Source organism: Hyla sarda, chromosome 1, assembly GCF_029499605.1.
Source record: "Hyla sarda isolate aHylSar1 chromosome 1, aHylSar1.hap1, whole genome shotgun sequence".
Lineage (NCBI taxonomy): Eukaryota > Metazoa > Chordata > Amphibia > Anura > Hylidae > Hyla > Hyla sarda.
In genome coordinates this window covers 589,788,141-589,805,411 of record NC_079189.1, presented here as the reverse complement: position 1 = coordinate 589,805,411, position 17,271 = coordinate 589,788,141, and the positions used below count along the sequence as shown (strand labels likewise).

General features: G+C 44.8%; 1 protein-coding gene across 2 annotated transcripts in view; it reads right to left on the bottom strand.

The window, feature by feature from the left end:
* Positions 1–17,271, bottom strand: part of DAB2 (DAB adaptor protein 2) — a 118,961-nt gene that overhangs the window by 101,173 nt on the left and 517 nt on the right. The gene's annotated exons all lie outside the window — the stretch shown is intronic.

Below are 17,271 nucleotides of genomic sequence, written 5' to 3'. Positions count from 1 at the left end.
AGAAGTAAATCCCCATAGCAAACCTCTTCTACTCTATGCAGTTCCCGACACAAAAAGAGATGTCAGCAGAGAGCACTGTTGCCAGACAGTAAAGAACAACTCAACTTCAGCAGCTGATAATTATTGGAAGGATTAAGATTTTTTAATAGAAGTAATTTACAAATCTGTTTAACTTTCTGGAGCCAGTTGATATATATATATATATATATATATATATATATATATATATATATATAAAAGTTTTTCCCTGGAATACCCCTTTAACCCCTCACACTCATCCATAAGTCATTACCACCATCCACCATGTTTTTTTTTGTTACATCTCCTAACAGATAACCATAGAAAACAGCTATGAAGAAAAGACTGTGTATGGCAATGTTTCCCAACCAGGGGGCAACCAGCTGTGGCAAAACTACAACTCCCAGCATGCCCGGACAGCCAAAGGCTGTCCGGGCATGCTGGGAGTTGTAGTTTTGTAACAGCTGGAGGCACCCCGGTTGGGAAACAGTGGTGTATGTGAAGGAGATGCAGTAATGTCTGTGGAATGTTTAAAACGTCTTGTAAAATACCTGCATCCCGGTTTATTCCTTTATGTAAAACAACAATTCCTACAACCCACAAGACTTCCAGGCAATGGTTGAACTACATATAAACACGTCTCCAGTTTTAAAGAGGTATTCCTATCTTAGAATGCCATGACTTTATGATCAGGGAGGGTCCTGAGAATGACGGGGATGCAGATGTCAGAGCCTCATAGACCATGAAATGATGACATATCCCAACAGCGTCATAAAAGCATAACTTTTTGATTTCAAATTTGTGCTTGTTGTCAGTGAATGGAAGCATTTTTGCTTCTGGTATCTACAAGCTGAAAATCCATATCGACCACATACTTCTTGCAGACGAGAAGTGGAGACAATTGTATCCAGTCTAGACAATGCTCTGTGAGCTAAACATCCTGGACTCCAGACTGATACATTGTACATAGCTAGTCCTGCTCTCAGCTGAGAAGTGGAGACAATTGTATCCAGTCTAGACAATGCTCTGTGAGCTAAACAGCCTGGACTCCAGACTGATACATTGTACATAGCTAGTCCTGCTCTCAGCTGAGAAGTGGAAACAATTGTATCCAGTCTAGACAATGCTCTGTGAGCTAAACAGCCTGGACTCCAGACTAATACATTGTACATAGCTAGTCCTGCTCTCAGCTGAGAAGTGGATACAATTGTATCCAGTCTAGACAATGCTCTGTGAGCTAAACATCCTATACTCCAGACTGATACATTGTACATAGCTAGTCCTGCTCTCAGCTGAGTAGTGGATATAATTTTATCCAGTCTAAACAATGCTCTGTGAGCTGAAACACAACTAGCAGAAATCTCTCTGCTGTCCTGATAATTTGTTACAATGTATCGATGCAGTTAAAATGTTTCAGTTTGGTATCCAGTTTGTTTAGCTCACAGAGCATTGTCTAGACTGGATACAATTGTCTCCAGTTCTCAGCTGAGAGCAGGACTAGCTATGTACAATGCATCAGTGTGCAGTTCAGGCTGTTTAGCTCACAGAGCATTGTCTAGACTGGATACAACTGTCTCCACTTCCCAGCTGAGAGCAGGACTGGCTATATACAATGTATTAGTCTGGGTCCAGGCTGTATAGCTCACAGAGCATTGTCTAGACTGAATACATAAAAAAAAAAAAATCATATTTGTGTGAAGTATTAAGTATCCATGTGCTGTTTATATTGGTCTGGTTAAAATGCCAATAAAAAAATATATATTTATTTATACATAGCGCCAACATATTCTGTATAATAGAGCCTTAGATGTATGTAGATCATGAACATGCTGAGTAAGCCAAAGGCAAGTCTTATACTGTGTGTCTCTGTCATGGTTCATAGAGGGGCGATTCCAAGTATGGGACCCCCTTTAGGATGTCCATTTACCCTCATAGGACATAGGGTTGAGGTTAGATGACCCCTTTAACAAGCAATGAACCTGCAGATTTCCTAATGATGCAAATAATACTGCGGAGGACGGATCCATTGCTCCCAGATCTCCGAATCCTATTTTATCCGTAATTAAAGGAACTTGGATACAAACAAGCGGATGTGACAAGAGTTTTGCTGTCTCGGTAATTGTCTAATTGCCGCAGTCTCGTGCCCATTTCCATCACTGACACATTAACTGTACTGCAGACGCCCACAGGGGGTTTGGAACGAAGGTTTATTTGGCTCCGGAGGTAACAAATGGTTTGGCCAAACAAAAGCCTTTTTTTCCCTCCCCCACCGGCAAGTCATTGCAGTGTAAGGGATAGGAGCCGGGGGCGGGATGATAAATGCACCGGGTTACCAAACGCAGCCAATATAATTTGTTTATCGCGCACGGTCTGGCAGCCGCGTGCTCTTGTTATGTCCTAATGTTAGGGTGATTTTTTTGCAAATGTTTTGCATAGCTGAGAAATGATTCCTCCTCATTTCCAGCACAGGCGTGTTCAGGATCTCCGGAATCCCATGAGATAAGAAAAATTGTCCAAAACATGTTAAAGAAAATAATATCAATGGTTTCTTGCTTGTTCTTTGTTCTACATGATGAGTCCGTATTGTCTAAATTTCTCACAAAACCAAATCTTGTCCACATATCCTATATACTTTATCAAAAGGGTTATCAGCAGCGCCCACACTGGTGGAAATGCCCATTTAAATGGCCACCGTGTCATACTTTGTTTCACCTGTAGTGGCCGCTGCCTCTGTCCTACCCCATCGATAACAGCTGATTCCTGGCGATTTCGGCAGCCGGACCCAGATGAGCTGGTTGATGTTACAAAGTGGTCTGTGTTAAAATCTTCAAGATCAGTGGCCTCCAATCTGTGGCCCTTAAAATGTTACAAAACTACAACTCCTTGCATTCACGGACAGACGTTTTCTGTCTGGGCATGCTGGGATTTGTAGTTTTGCAGCCTCTGGAGGGCCACAGCTTGAGGACTACTGTTCTAGTGTCAAGTTCTAATATTTTTTTAATATAATTTCAGAATAAGGTGCCTTGTGTGTGTACATGAGCAGCAGCACTATTCTGGCCCATTATATAAACTGAATATGATATTTTTTCAGCAGGTTTCTGCTCTGCGGGCTTTATCTATAATTTGCAGTTCTTCTAGAGCTGGTGGGCGGAGCTCTCCCCTTCATAGACTTGTATTGTCAGTCTTGCAAATACTCCTTTCCCTCCATAGACTTGTATTTCTTGTCTTGCAGACACAAGACAAAGCTGAGCTGATTTTTGAAGAAGAAGATTTAAGCAGCAGGAGGGGAGAGAGAAGTGGAAAAAGAAGCATTTTTGTCTACAGTAGAATCTCCCTTAGAGGACACCTCCCAATAGGGGACACCTCCCAATAGTGGACAGTTTTTAATTCCCCGGCAGAGTCCCATAAGACTTAATGTATTTGCCCCCTCCGAATAGGGGACATTCCCAATAGTGGATGCGGACACGCCCACTAGGGGACAAAACACTCTTATCAGGGCACAAAACACTCCCAATAGGGGACAATAGGGGGAAAAACCCTTCCATAAGGAACAAAACATTTCCAATAGGGGACAACCAGGCTTATGTGCTGGCCCTACCTTGTACACAGGGATGCCATCAGGGGGTAGAGCCAATACCCCAGTAAGGGGCCCAGGCCCCCACTGCACCCCCCTACAGAAGCAGAAGACCGCTGTATAAACAGTGGTCTCCTGCTTCTGTACATTTGCCGGCCTTATCATTCATCCTCCATCCATAATCCCCCCATCCCCCCCCCCCCCCCCGCCACTTTATTTCCCCTGTGCCAAATCATTCCCCTCTTTCTAACCCCCTGGCCACATCATTTTCACTTGATCCCCCCCTGTGCTATTTCATTCCCCCTTTATTACCCTCTGAGCAAATTCATCACCCCATCTTTATCCTGTCCCTAAATCCTGACCCCATATCCCCTCCTCATATCTTGACCCCAAATCCCCTCTCATATTCCGACCTCATATGCTGTCCTCATATCCCGTCCTCATATCGCCGTGGATTTTTTGGTAAAATGACTAATGTCACTGCAAAGTAGATTTGATGGCGCGAAAAATAAGCCATAATATGGAATTTTAATTGCAAAATTGAAAACGCTATGATTTTTAGAAGGTGATGAGGAAAAAATGAAAATGCAAAAAACGGAAAAACGCTGAGTCCTTAAGGGGTTAAGGTCCTCCAAAGAAGGTTTACATTATTACCAATATACATTTATCTGATTTTCTGATGATACTAGCTGCTTGGTGACATCCTCCATTTATTTTGGGCCCAAACATTTACTTCATCAGGGAATTGAGCAGAACAAGCACATTTAAATCTGCCTTGGATAGGACACAGCAAGGAAAGATGTGTCTTGTTGGCCGCCGCTGCCAAACAGTAGAGAATGTGGAAAGAAGAGGTTGTCAGATCACAGAATCTCATTACTAAGAATGGAGCGGATGTCAGGTGAGACATCTCATAACTAAGAATGGAGCGGCTGTCAGGTGAGGCCACCTCATAACTAACTAAGAATGGAGTGGCTGTCAGGTGAGACCACCTCATAACTAAGAATGGAGGGGCTGTCAGGTGAGACCACCTCATAATTACTTAAGAATGGAGCGGCTGTCAGGTGAGACCACCTCATAACTAACTAAGAATGGAGTGGCTGTCAGGTGAGACCACCTCATAACTAGGAATGGGAGTGGCTGTAAGGTGTGACCACCTCATAACTAACTAAGAATGGAGAGGATGTCAGGTGAGACCACCTCATAACTAAGAATGGAGGGGCTGTCAGGTGAGACCACCTCATAATTACCTAAGAATGGAGCGGCTGTCAGGTGAGACCATCTCATAACTAACTAAGAATGGAGTGCCTGTCATGTGAGACCATCTCATAACTAAGAATGGAGCGGCTGTCAGGTAAGACCACCTCATAACTAAGAATGGAGGGGCTGTCAGGTGAGACCATCTCATAACCAAGAATGGAGCGGCTGTCAGGTGAGACCAACTCATAACTAAGAATGGAGGGGCTATCAGGTGAGACCACCTCATAACTAAGAATGGAGCGTCTGTCAGGTGAGACCACCTCATTACTAAGAATGGAGCTGCTGTCAGGTGAGACCACCTCATAACTAAGAATGGAGGGGATGTCAGGTGAGACCACCTCATAATTAAGAATGGAGGGGATATCAGGTGAGAGCAATTCATAACTAAGAATGGAGGGGCTGTCAGGTGAGACCACCTCATAACTAACTAAGAATGAAGCGGCTGTCAGGTGAAACCACCTCATAACTAAGAATGGAGCGGCTGTCAGGTGAGACCATCTCATAACTAAGAATGGAGGGGATGTCAGGTGAGAGCAACTCATAACTAAGAATGGAGGGGCTGTCAGGTGAGACCACCTCATAACTAACTAAGAATGAAGCGGCTGTCAGGTGAAACCACCTCATAACTAAGAATGGAGCGGCTGTCAGGTGAGACCACCTCATAACTAACTAAGAATGGAACAGCTGTCAAGTGAGACCACCTCATAACTAAGAATGGAGCGGCTGTCAGGTGAGACCACCTCATAACTAAGAATGGAAGGGATGTCAGGTGAGACCACCTCATAACTAAGAATGGAGGGGATGTCAGGTGAGACCACCTCATAACTAAGAATGGAGCGGCTGTCAGGTGAGACCATCTCATAACTAAGAATGGAGGGGATGTCAGGGTAGAGCAACTCATAACTAAAAATGGAGCGGCTGTCAGGTGAAACCGCCTCATAACTAAGAATAGAGCATCTGTCAGGCAATAGCACTGAGAATAGGGCGGTTGTCAGGTGATGGCACTAAGAATAGTGCGGCCTCAGGTGTTGGCACTGAGAATAGAGCAGCTGTCAGGTGATCACACAGAGAATGGTGCGGATGTCAGGTGATGGCACTGGGAGTATAGTGGCTGTCAGATCATGGCAGTGAGAATAGAGCGGCTGTCAGATCATGGCAGTGAGAATAGAGCGGCTGTCAGGTGACGGCACTGAGAATAGAGTGGCTGTCAGCTGATGGCACTGAGAATAGAGCAGCTGTCAGGTGATGGCATTGAGAATAGAGCAACTGTCAGGTGATGGCACTGAGAATAGAGGAGCTGTCAGGTGATGGCACTGGGAATATAGCGGCTGTCAGATCATGGCACTGAGAATAGAGCAGCTGTCAGGTAATGGCACTAAGAATAGAGCTGCTGTCAGGTGATGGCAGTGTGAACAGAGTTGCTGTCAGGTGATGGCAGTGAGAACAGAGTGGCTGTCAGGTGATGGCAGTGAGAATAGAGCGGCTGTCAGGTGATGGCACTAAGAATAGAGAGGCTGTCTGTTGATGGCTCTAAGAATAGAGCGCCTGTCAGGTGATGGCAGTGAGAATAGAGCGGCTGTCAGGTGATGGCACTAAGAATAGAGCGGCTGTCAGGTGATGGCAGTGAGAACAGAGCAGCTGTCAGGTGATGGCAGTGAGAACAGAACAGCTGTCAGGTGATGGCAGTGAGAACAGAATGGCTGTCAGGTGATGGCAGTGAGAATAGAGCGTCTGTCAGGTGATGGCACTAAGAATAGAGAGGCTGTCAGTTGATGGCACTAAGAATAGAGTGGCTGTCAGGTGATGGCAGTGAGAATAGAGCGGCTGTCAGGTGATGGCACTAAGATTAGAGAGGCTGTCAGGTGATGGCACTAAGAATAGAGCGGCTGTCAGGTGATGGCAGTGAGAATAGAGTGGCTGTCAGGTGATGACACTAAGAATAGAACGGCTGTCAGGTGATGGCAGTGAGAACAGAGCGGCTGTCTGGTGATGGTAGTGAGAATAGAGAAGCTGTCAGGTGATGGCAGTGAGAACAGAGCGGCTGTCTGGTGATGGTACTGAGAATAGAGCGGCTGTCAGGTGATGGCACTAAGAATAGAGTGGCTGTCAGGTGATGTCAGTGAGAATATAGTGGCTGTCAGGTGATGGTACTTAGAATAGAGTGGCTGTCAGGTGATGGCACTAAGAATAGAACGGCTGTCAGGTGATGGCACTAAGAATAGAGTGTCTGTCAGGTGATGGCACTAAGAATAGAGCGGCTGTCAGGTTATGGCAGTGAGAACAGAGCGGCTGTCTGATGATGGTAGTGAGAATATAGTGGCTGTCAGGTGATGGTACTGAGAATAGAGTGACTGTCAGGTGATGGCACTGAGAATAGAGCGGCTGTCAGGTGATGGTACTGAGAATAGAGCGGCTGTCAGGTGATGGCACTAAGAATAAAGTGGCTGTCAGGTGATAGCACTAAGAATAGAGCGGCTGTCAGGTGATGGCACTGAGAATAGAGCGGCTGTCAGGTGATGGCACTGAGAATAGAGCGGCTGTCAGGTGATGGCACTGAGAATAGAGCGGCTGTCAGGTGATGGCACTGAGAATAGAGCGGCTGTCAGGTGATGGCACTGAGAATAGAGCGGCTGTCAGGTGATGGCACTAAGAATGGAGCGGCTGTCAGGTGATGGCACTAAGAATGGAGCGGCTGTCAGGTGATGGCACTAAGAATAGAGTGTCTGTCAGTTGATGGCACTAAGAATAGAGAAGCTGTCAGGTGATGGCACTAAGAATAGAGCGGCTGTCAGGTTATGGCAGTGAGAACAGAGCGGCTGTCTGGTGATGGTAGTGAGAATATAGTGGCTGTCAGGTGATGGTACTGAGAATAGAGTGACTGTCAGGTGATGGCACTGAGAATAGAGCGGCTGTCAGGTGATGGTACTGAGAATAGAGCGGCTGTCAGGTGATGGCACTAAGAATAAAGCGGCTGTCAGGTGATGGCACTAAGAATAGAGCGGCTGTCAGGTGATGGCACTGAGAATAGAGCGGCTGTCAGGTGATGGCACTGAGAATAGAGCGGCTCTCAGGTGATGGCACTGAGAATAGAGCGGCTGTCAGGTGATGGCACTGAGAATAGAGCGGCTGTCAGGTGATGGCACTGAGAATAGAGCGGCTGTCAGGTGATGGCACTGAGAATAGAGCGGCTGTCAGGTGATGGCACTAAGAATGGAGCGGCTGTCAGGTGATGGCACTGAGATTAGAGCGGCTGTCAGGTGATGGCACTAAGAATAGAGCGGCTGTCAGGTGATGGCACTGAGAATAGAGCGGCTGTCAGGTGATGGCACTGAGAATAGAGCGGCTGTCAGGTGATGGCACTAAGAATGGAGCGGCTGTCAGGTGATGGCACTAAGAATAGAGTGTCTGTCAGTTGATGGCACTAAGAATAGAGAAGCTGTCAAGTGATGGCACTAAGAATAGAGCGGCTGTCAGGTTATGGCAGTGAGAACAGAGCGGCTGTCTGGTGATGGTAGTGAGAATATAGTGGCTGTCAGGTGATGGTACTGAGAATAGAGTGACTGTCAGGTGATGGCACTGAGAATAGAATGGCTGTCAGGTGATGGTACTGAGAATAGAGCGGCTGTCAGGTGATGGCACTAAGAATAAAGCGGCTGTCAGGTGATGGCACTAAGAATAGAGCGGCTGTCAGGTGATGGCACTGAGAATAGAGCGGCTGTCAGGTGATGGCACTGAGAATAGAGCGGCTGTCAGGTGATGGCACTGAGAATAGAATGGCTGTCAGGTGATGGTACTGAGAATAGAGCGGCTGTCAGGTGATGGCACTAAGAATAAAGCGGCTGTCAGGTGATGGCACTAAGAATAGAGCGGCTGTCAGGTGATGGCACTGGGAATAGAGCGGCTGTCAGGTGAGGGCACTGAGAATAGAGCGGCTGTCAGGTGATAGCACTGAGAATAGAGCGGCTGTCAGGTGATGTCACTGAGAATAGAGCGGCTGTAAGGTGATGGCACTAAGAATAAAGCGGCTGTCAGGTGATGGCACTAAGAATGGAGCGGCTGTCAGGTGATGGCACTGAGATTAGAGCGGCTGTCAGGTGATGGCACTAAGAATAGAGCGGCTGTCAGGTGATGGCACTGAGAATCGAGCGGCTGTCAGGTGATGGCACTAAGAATGGAGCGGCTGTCACCTGACAACTACACCACTGCCTCCTATAAGTTGAGTCCAGAAATGTTCTAGCACCACAGACATCAGCAGGGGGTGAGCGCCCGGCAGTAATCCCCTGATTTTGTACTGGGTTTCCGCTTTGTTTCTGTCTTTTTGCTACTTTCCTTTTACCTATAAAATATGTTACAATAAATTCCATCTCTTTACAGCTGATTCTTTTGCAGAAATCATAGTCCCCTCGGGTTTTCATCACGAGCTGAGAATAAATAGTTCACAGAGAAATATTTCCATTATAATTTCTCGTAGCCAAATTGCTGTACGCCAATAACATTCTGATGCTTAACCCTTCCACAACCAGTTTTTTTCTTGTTATTTTTTTGGAAAAACAATAAGAACAACTATTTGTTTTCTCGTGATTTAATATAATTTATTTTCCTCAATTTTTTTTTTGACCCAAATATAATTCTCTCTGTTATCCTCTCTGTATTGCATGTAGTTAAAGCTCCTGGATCCAAAATTTGTGGAAATTACAACTCCTGCCTTTTTGGACAGAAGGCAGGCCGTATTATAATGTAGTATCCCAGTACAGGATGATGTGGCCCCGTACTGTCCTCCTGTCCTGTCAGGCAGAGTCCCTGCATGTCCTCAGGGCTCCCCTGCAGCATCTCCCACTGTACATATAGGTTTTGTATATTAAGAGCATTGTACCTTTAATTGTTAGTCACATGTTTTTCACATGTTCATTACCCAGAGAACCCCCAGTGACCAGGTGACCTCCCAAGTGACCTATGGGCTCCTTGCACAGCCCCCCTATTTAACAAGGGGAGGGGCTGAAATCTCTCTCTTGGCACTTTGCTACTTCTGCTGAGGTCAAGTCCAGCCAAGTTGGTCCAGTGTCCAGCCATTGGAGGCCTCAAGCCTAAAGTCCTGCAGCCACCAGTCGGTCCTGAGTAAGTCCTCTCAATCGTCTGTCATCATCACAGTCAAGTCAAGTCATCTATAGTCAACGTGGCCTGCATCATAGTCTGTCTAGTCCCTGCGAGGTCCCACTGTGTCACTGGCCACCTCTCTGGGATATTGGCTGAACTGCATAGACTGTACCATCTATCGTACCTCAGTAAAAGCTACCGTTACCCTTAACTTGTCCTTGGACTCTTTATTGCCCCTGCCTGACCTAGGAATAGTGGTACAACCTTTCGGGTGGTTTAGGCTAAACCCCGCCCTGGTGTCACGACAGAACGGGTTAATTCCACCTGCCCCTGGGGCCATAACATCTGCCCCGCATCTACCCTACACTACACTAATGGCGCACCACAATAACAATAACATTTTGAATACATTTCCCAAACAGAATGGAGTCTTGCATGGTACCTTCTGGTACTGCCCTTTCCTTATGGTGTACAGTGTACAAACAACTATAACATACAATGCTACATACCATATGGTTATTAAATAAAACATCCATAGTACTGCTATACCATGCAAGAATAATTTATGTAAGTGCCTATGTACTGTAGAAGTGCCAACATTTCTACATAAATATCAGCATACAGAGCTCAAATAGTACAACATAAGTGCCCAAATAACAGCTCAGTACATAAAGTAATAGTGCTATACACTGTCTAAGTAATACTGCTATATAGTCAATATTAAAGGGGTACTCCGGTGGAAAACTTTTTTTTTTTTAATCAACTGGTGCCAGAAAGTTAAACAGATTTGTAAATTACTTCTATTAAAAAATCTTAATCCTTTCAGTACTTATTAGCTGCTGAACACAGAGCTCTCTGCTGACATCATGACCACATTGCTCTCTGCTGACACCTCTGTCCATTTTAAGAACTGTCCAGAGTAGGAGAAAATCCCCATAGAAAACATATGCTGCTCTGGACAGTTCCTAAAATGAACACAGATGTCAGCAGAGAGCACTGTAGTCATGATGTCAGCAGAGAGCACTGTTTTCCAAAAATAACATAATTTCCTCTGTAGTGTTCAGCAGCTAATAAGTACTGGAAGCATTATGATTTTTTAATAGAAGTAATTTACAAATCCGTTTAACTTTCTGGCACCAGTTGATTAAAAAAAAAAAATAATAATTTTCACTGGAGTACCCCTTTAAGAACTGTCCAGAGTAGGAGAAAATCCCCATAGCAAACACATGCTGCTCTGGACAGTTCCTAAAATGGAAAAAGATGTCAGCAGAGAGCACTGTGCTCTTGATGTCAGAAGAGAGCTCTGTGTTCCAAAAAGAAAATAATTTCCTCTGTAGTAAACAGCAGGTGATAACTACTGGATGGATTAAAAATGTTTAATAGAAGTCATTTACAAATCTGTATAACTTTCTGTCTCCAGTTGATTTAAAAAAAATAAAAATAAAAAAAAAGTTTTCCACCGGAGTACCCCTTTAAGACTTATGGTGAACACAGGCATCGGATACCAAACCAACCATGGTGTCACCCTTCGGGAATAAAAAGCTGAAGTGCCCTGTGTGACCAGATGTGACGTACACTGTCACGTCTTCTTGTTATTGGAACGATCCCGATCAGCGGGGAAGCCACTCAGACAATTGGATGTGTGCTGTTCCCTACCATAGCAAATGCACTTTCAGCAAATATAAACCCATTGTGTAGGGGCCAGTATACTGCCGGAGTTTTTACCGAATTTGTCCGCTCGGTCTCCATCGCTTCCTTGGCTTTTTTGTTACATGTTCTTAAGTGATTGCCACCACGAATCAATGAGGCTCCTATTTCTGTGGCTTCCTCCACTCCCCATTATCTGAGCATGTATGGCTTCCTGCTGCTTGCAAACAGCTACAGAAGAGAGCTCCTATTGCTGAAGCGCTTGGCCGCAGCCGGTTGCTGAAATATGCCATTCAGGAGGTAATGAATGAAGGACTAGTACAGGAACCCAAACCTATCCAGTCCAACCAGCAGGACCATCTTTACTATATAGGCAACACAAGGAAGCGCAACGTAAAGGTTATTTATTGCTGTGTGTACTGCTAACACCACTTCACTCCTTAAAGGGCTACTCCAGTGGAAAACATTTTATTAAATCAACTGGTGCCAGAAAGTTAAACAGAATTGTAAATTACTTCTATTTAAAAATCTTAATCCTTCCAGTACTTATCAGCTGCTGAATGTACCACAGGAAGTTCTTTTCTTTTTGACCACACTCTCTGCTGACACCTCTGTCCATTTCTGGAACTGTGCAGGGCAGAAGAAAATCCCCATAGCAAACCTCTCATGCTCTGGACAGTTCCTGACATGGGCAGAGGGGTCAGTAGAGAGCACTGTGGTCAAACTGAAAAGGAATGTCAATGGGATTTGCTCCTGCTCTGGAAAGTTCCTGACATGGACAGAGGTGTCAGCAGAGAGCACTGTGGTCAGACTGGAAAGAACTACTCAACTACCTGTACAGCATGCAGCAGCTGATAAGTACTGGAAGGATTAAGATTTTTAAATAGAAGTAATTCACAAATCTGTTTTCTGCCTTCTGGAACCAGTTGATATGATTTTTTTTTATTATTTATTTATTTATTTATTTTTGCGCCAGAATATCTCTTTAACTCTTTGGCACCAGTTGATTTTAAAAAATAGTTTTCCACCGGGGTACCCCTTTAAAGCATATTTTATATAAACTACAACTCTGTTGGATCTCTGCACACATTATATAACATTTACACATGCAGCATCATGCGTGTGATCCTACAGAAATACATTACGTGCAATACAGTGATCCCTCAACTTACAATGGCCTCAACATACAATAGTTTCAACATACAATGGTCTTTTCTGGACCATCGTAAGTTGAAACCAGACTCAACATACAATGCTACAGACAGTCCAGATCTGTGAAACGTGTCAATTGTTGGAAGAACCGACTGAAGTGTATGCACTGACTGGTGTCTGATAGCGCCCCCTACAGTACAGGGAGGTATTACATGTTCTGTACCACTCTTTACCTGTATTACTGAAGTGTATGCACTGACTGGTGTCTGATAGCGCCCCCTACAGTACAGGGAGGTATTACATGTTCTGTACACTTTACCTGTACCAGGGTTAGCTGCTCCTTTGGACACCAGGTGAGGGCGACTCCATTACTATTTTTAGGACATTGTGTGTACTGTACAGGACCCCAAAGAAGCTCCTGTCCTCTACGTAGACCAGTGTTTCCCAAGCAGGGTGCCCCCAGCTGTTGCAAAACTACAACTCCCAGCATGCTCGGACAGCCTTTGGCTGTCCGGGCATGCTGGGAGTTGTAGTTTTGCAACAGCTGGAGGCTCCCTGCTTGGGAAACACTGACCTAGACAGTGATTACAGCTCCCAGCAGATCTTTATTACTTTTATATGTAAGGATTTGCTTTATCTATATTAGTTATCTACTTATTTTTCTTTAATTCTCACTTTTTCCTATTTTCAGATGACATTTTGGTGCCTTTAGAACCAATTACCAGGTTTCCATAGAGTTATGGTCTCAACATACAATGGTTTCAACATACAATGGTCGTCCCAGAACCAATTAATATTGTAACTTGAGGGACCACTGTATAGCAATGTGGGACAGCGTAGGACACAATACATTACTTTTTAGGATGTCTAAACAGACCCAACTAGGGGTGGCAGCTATAAGGGGTGCAGAATCAGGAGTCTGACTTGGGACAAAAAGACCCTCTGCCACACCTGTGTCATAAATAGTTAATAGATATATGTATTTGGGATGCAGAAGCTTGGAGTTATGCCTTGGATCACAATGTCCAATAGAAATCTGCTCTGATTCAAAATGGAGACAGGGTCCATTTATTTCAATAGATTCCTTCCTTGAGATGTGGCATTGGCATTGGCTTGTGGTGAGGTGGTAGAGGTGCCATATAGCCATCACCATATAAAAAAAAAAAAAAAAGCAAAAAACACCATTTACACAGATTGTCATGACTGTCAAAGTTCTAGGCAACAGCCACTTTGAAGACACCATTCACACAATAAGTGTGATACCATTCATGATGCGGTCCTTGTCATGACTATAAGACTTAAAGGGGTACTCCGGTGAAAACCTTTTCTCTTTTAAATCAACTGGTGGCAGAAAGTTAAACATGATGTATGCTAAGGGCAGCATGGTGGCTCAGTGGTTAGCACTGCTGCCTTGCAGTGCAGGGGACTTGGGTTCAAATCCCACTAAGGACAACAATAAATAAAGCGTTATTATTATTATAATAACGTCAGCAGAGAGAACTGTGCTCATGATGTCATCAGAGAGCATTCCAAAAAGAAAAGAATTTACTCTGTAGTATTCAGCTGCTAATAAGTATAGGAAGGATTAAGATCTTTTAATAGAAGTCATTTACAAATATGTTTAACTTTCTGCCACCAGTTGATTTAAAAGAAAAAAGGTTTTCACCGGAGTACCCCTTTAATGTTGACTAAGCAGATGTTATTCCAGAGGCTACAGAAGACTTCCCCTGATTAAAGGTTCCGTGACTGCAGATATCCAACTACTAGACAAAGCCTTAGGCCTCATGGAGCTTGTACATGGACAAATAGGGTCTATAATAAAGAGCTTTAGGCACTTTGAGGACCACTGTTTGGTGCCTCCATACTCCCTTACAATATGCATTTATTATACGGCATCCAATGAAATAAACCTCATTTTTTCCCATGTGATCCAAAAAAAAAAACAACAAAAAACATGTTTATGAAACCAGATGTGTACAGAGGTAGATACCCATAGTCTTATATGGGTGTCCTATTCCAACTCCATACATCTCGGTGGTTGTATGGAGCCAAAATATGGTCAGAAATATTTGGCCTTAAAGGGGTATAAATCAACTGGTGCCAGAAAGTTGAACATATTTGTTAATTATTTCTATTTAAAAAATCTTAATCGTTCCAGTACTTATCAGCTGCTGTATACTACAGAAGTTGTGTAGTTCTTTTCAGTCTGACCACAGTGCTCTCTGCTGACACCACTGTCCGTGTTAGGAACAGTCTCCTGCTCTGGACAGTTCCTGATATGGACAGAGGTGTCAGCAGAGAGCACTGTGGTCAGACATGAAAATAAAGAACTTCATGTGGAGCATACAGCAGCTGATAAGTACTGGAAGGATTAATTAGTTATATAGAAGTAATTTACAAATCTGTTTTTAACTTTCTGGCACCAGTGGATTTGAAAACATTTGTTTTTCTCCGGAGTACTCCTTAAATGGAGCGCTTGCTCTCTGCAGCATGCGCTCCTCACTAAGTGTCGGGTCCCATCCCAGAGATCACCGGGGTCCCAGCGGTCGAACCCCCTGCCATTAGCTGCTTATCCCCTATCCACAGGAGTACATTTTTTGCCAGAGATCTCCTTAAGAGTACGTTCACACGAGCAGATCCCCAGCGTATTTTACGCTGCAGATCCACCGCTGAAGGACCGCTGCATGGTGCCTTTACATGTACCTGCTCAGTGCGGCAATACACCGCTACGAGCAGACAAACTGAAGCGATGTGCGAGCCGCAGAAGGCATGCGCACATCGCGGCAGCTCTCAGCCTAACTCATAGAGCAGGGGGAGCAGCTGCGACGTGTGCAAGTACACCGCGCATGCGCGGCGACTCGCACATCGCTTCAGTGTGTCTGCTCGTAGCGGTGTATTGCCGCTCCGAGTAGGCACCTGTAAAGGCAGCATACAGCGGTCCTTCAGCGACTAATTTTTCAGCGTAAAATACGCAGGAGATCCGCTCGTGTGAACGTACCTTTAAAGTAGGTCCTCTGGGACTTAATTTTTTGCCCTTAGGAGAGGCCATCAATATTTGACTGGTGGGGGTCCGACCTCTGAATGGGATCGGGCTGCAATCCTATGAACAGTCATCCAAACAACCTGTGTAAATAGTAAAGAGGATGCTTTATTGTGCTGATCTGCAGGGGTCCGGGAGGTCAGACCCCCTACCAACCAAACATTTAAAGTATATATAGTTGTGGGGAACACCTTATAGAGCAAGGCAGCTGCAGGGGTCTCAAAATCCTGCACCCATGACGGGTGAACAGAAAGGAGCTGGGGTCTTTATGATAGACTGTAGGTGCCACAAGAAATGCCTGCGGGTAGCATAAGGATGGCAGCTGAGGGGAATTTTACCTACCCGCAGCTGCCCAGATCTATTGGCCACATCACAGATATATTGTGGGGAACACATAAAGCAATACCCCAAAATGACACCTTAAGTGTCTCCCAGGTGCTGGCCATTCCCATACACGTTAAATCTAAAGCTACATCTGTCCCCGTGGGTCGGAACCGATGATAAATATCATAAACACGTCTAGCATTAATATTCTGCAGCCGCCGCAGATCATCCGTGCTGCCGGCGTGGAAGACATTGTATGAGCTATCGTCACACTACACCGCACCGGTACTGCAGAGGTTATATGCCGAAATTCTATACAACGTAGGAGAATTACAATGATCCCATATAATCTATAGGTTCTGGGCGGATTCCATCGTACCAAATGCACCAAGCGGGGATTATACCTATTTGTTGTGCGAACAGAGATGTAGCAGAGATGTAGCAGAGCTGAGCCGGTCGTTTCCCAACCAGGGTGCCTGCGGCTGTTGCGGAACTACAACTCCCAGCATACCCGGACAGCCGAAGGCTGTCCGGGTATGCTGGGAGTTGTAGTTTCGCAACAGCCGCAGGCACCCTGGTTGGGAAACACTGAGATAACCAAAGAGAAAAGCTTTATTTGTACTACAATCATGCTGCCAAATGACAAACACTTGCCTGGCCAAACTCCCCTCTGCTACATCCGCACTCTACATCTATAGCTGATCAGCTATTTTATTTTATTTATTTATTTTTTTTTGGGGGGGGGGGGGGGGAAATATCTTTTTTAATTTTATTTATTTATTTATTTTTATTATTATTATTATTATTTATTTATTTTCTTTTTATTTCGGAGCCGAAACAAAAGGCAAGCCTTGCCTACCTAGCCCAGGCGATGCGGTGTGGTTACGACGGCGCGGAGATCTGCGTCTGTGCAGCCCCCTGCATAAATGAATGATACGGTCAAGTCTGGCTCCGTTCACGCTCCATTCTGCAGAACATAATCCCCAATCTCTCTCTCTCCCCCCCGCTCCCCCCCCAATGATTTTTTATTCATTCATTTATTTATTTATTAATTAATTTTTTACCTCCTAGACCTTGCACTATTGAGGAATGCCTGGATGGCTGGATTAGGCATGAAGGAAAGGAAAAGAGAAAAGAGGGGCTTTGTGTGGACGTTCTGCATGGA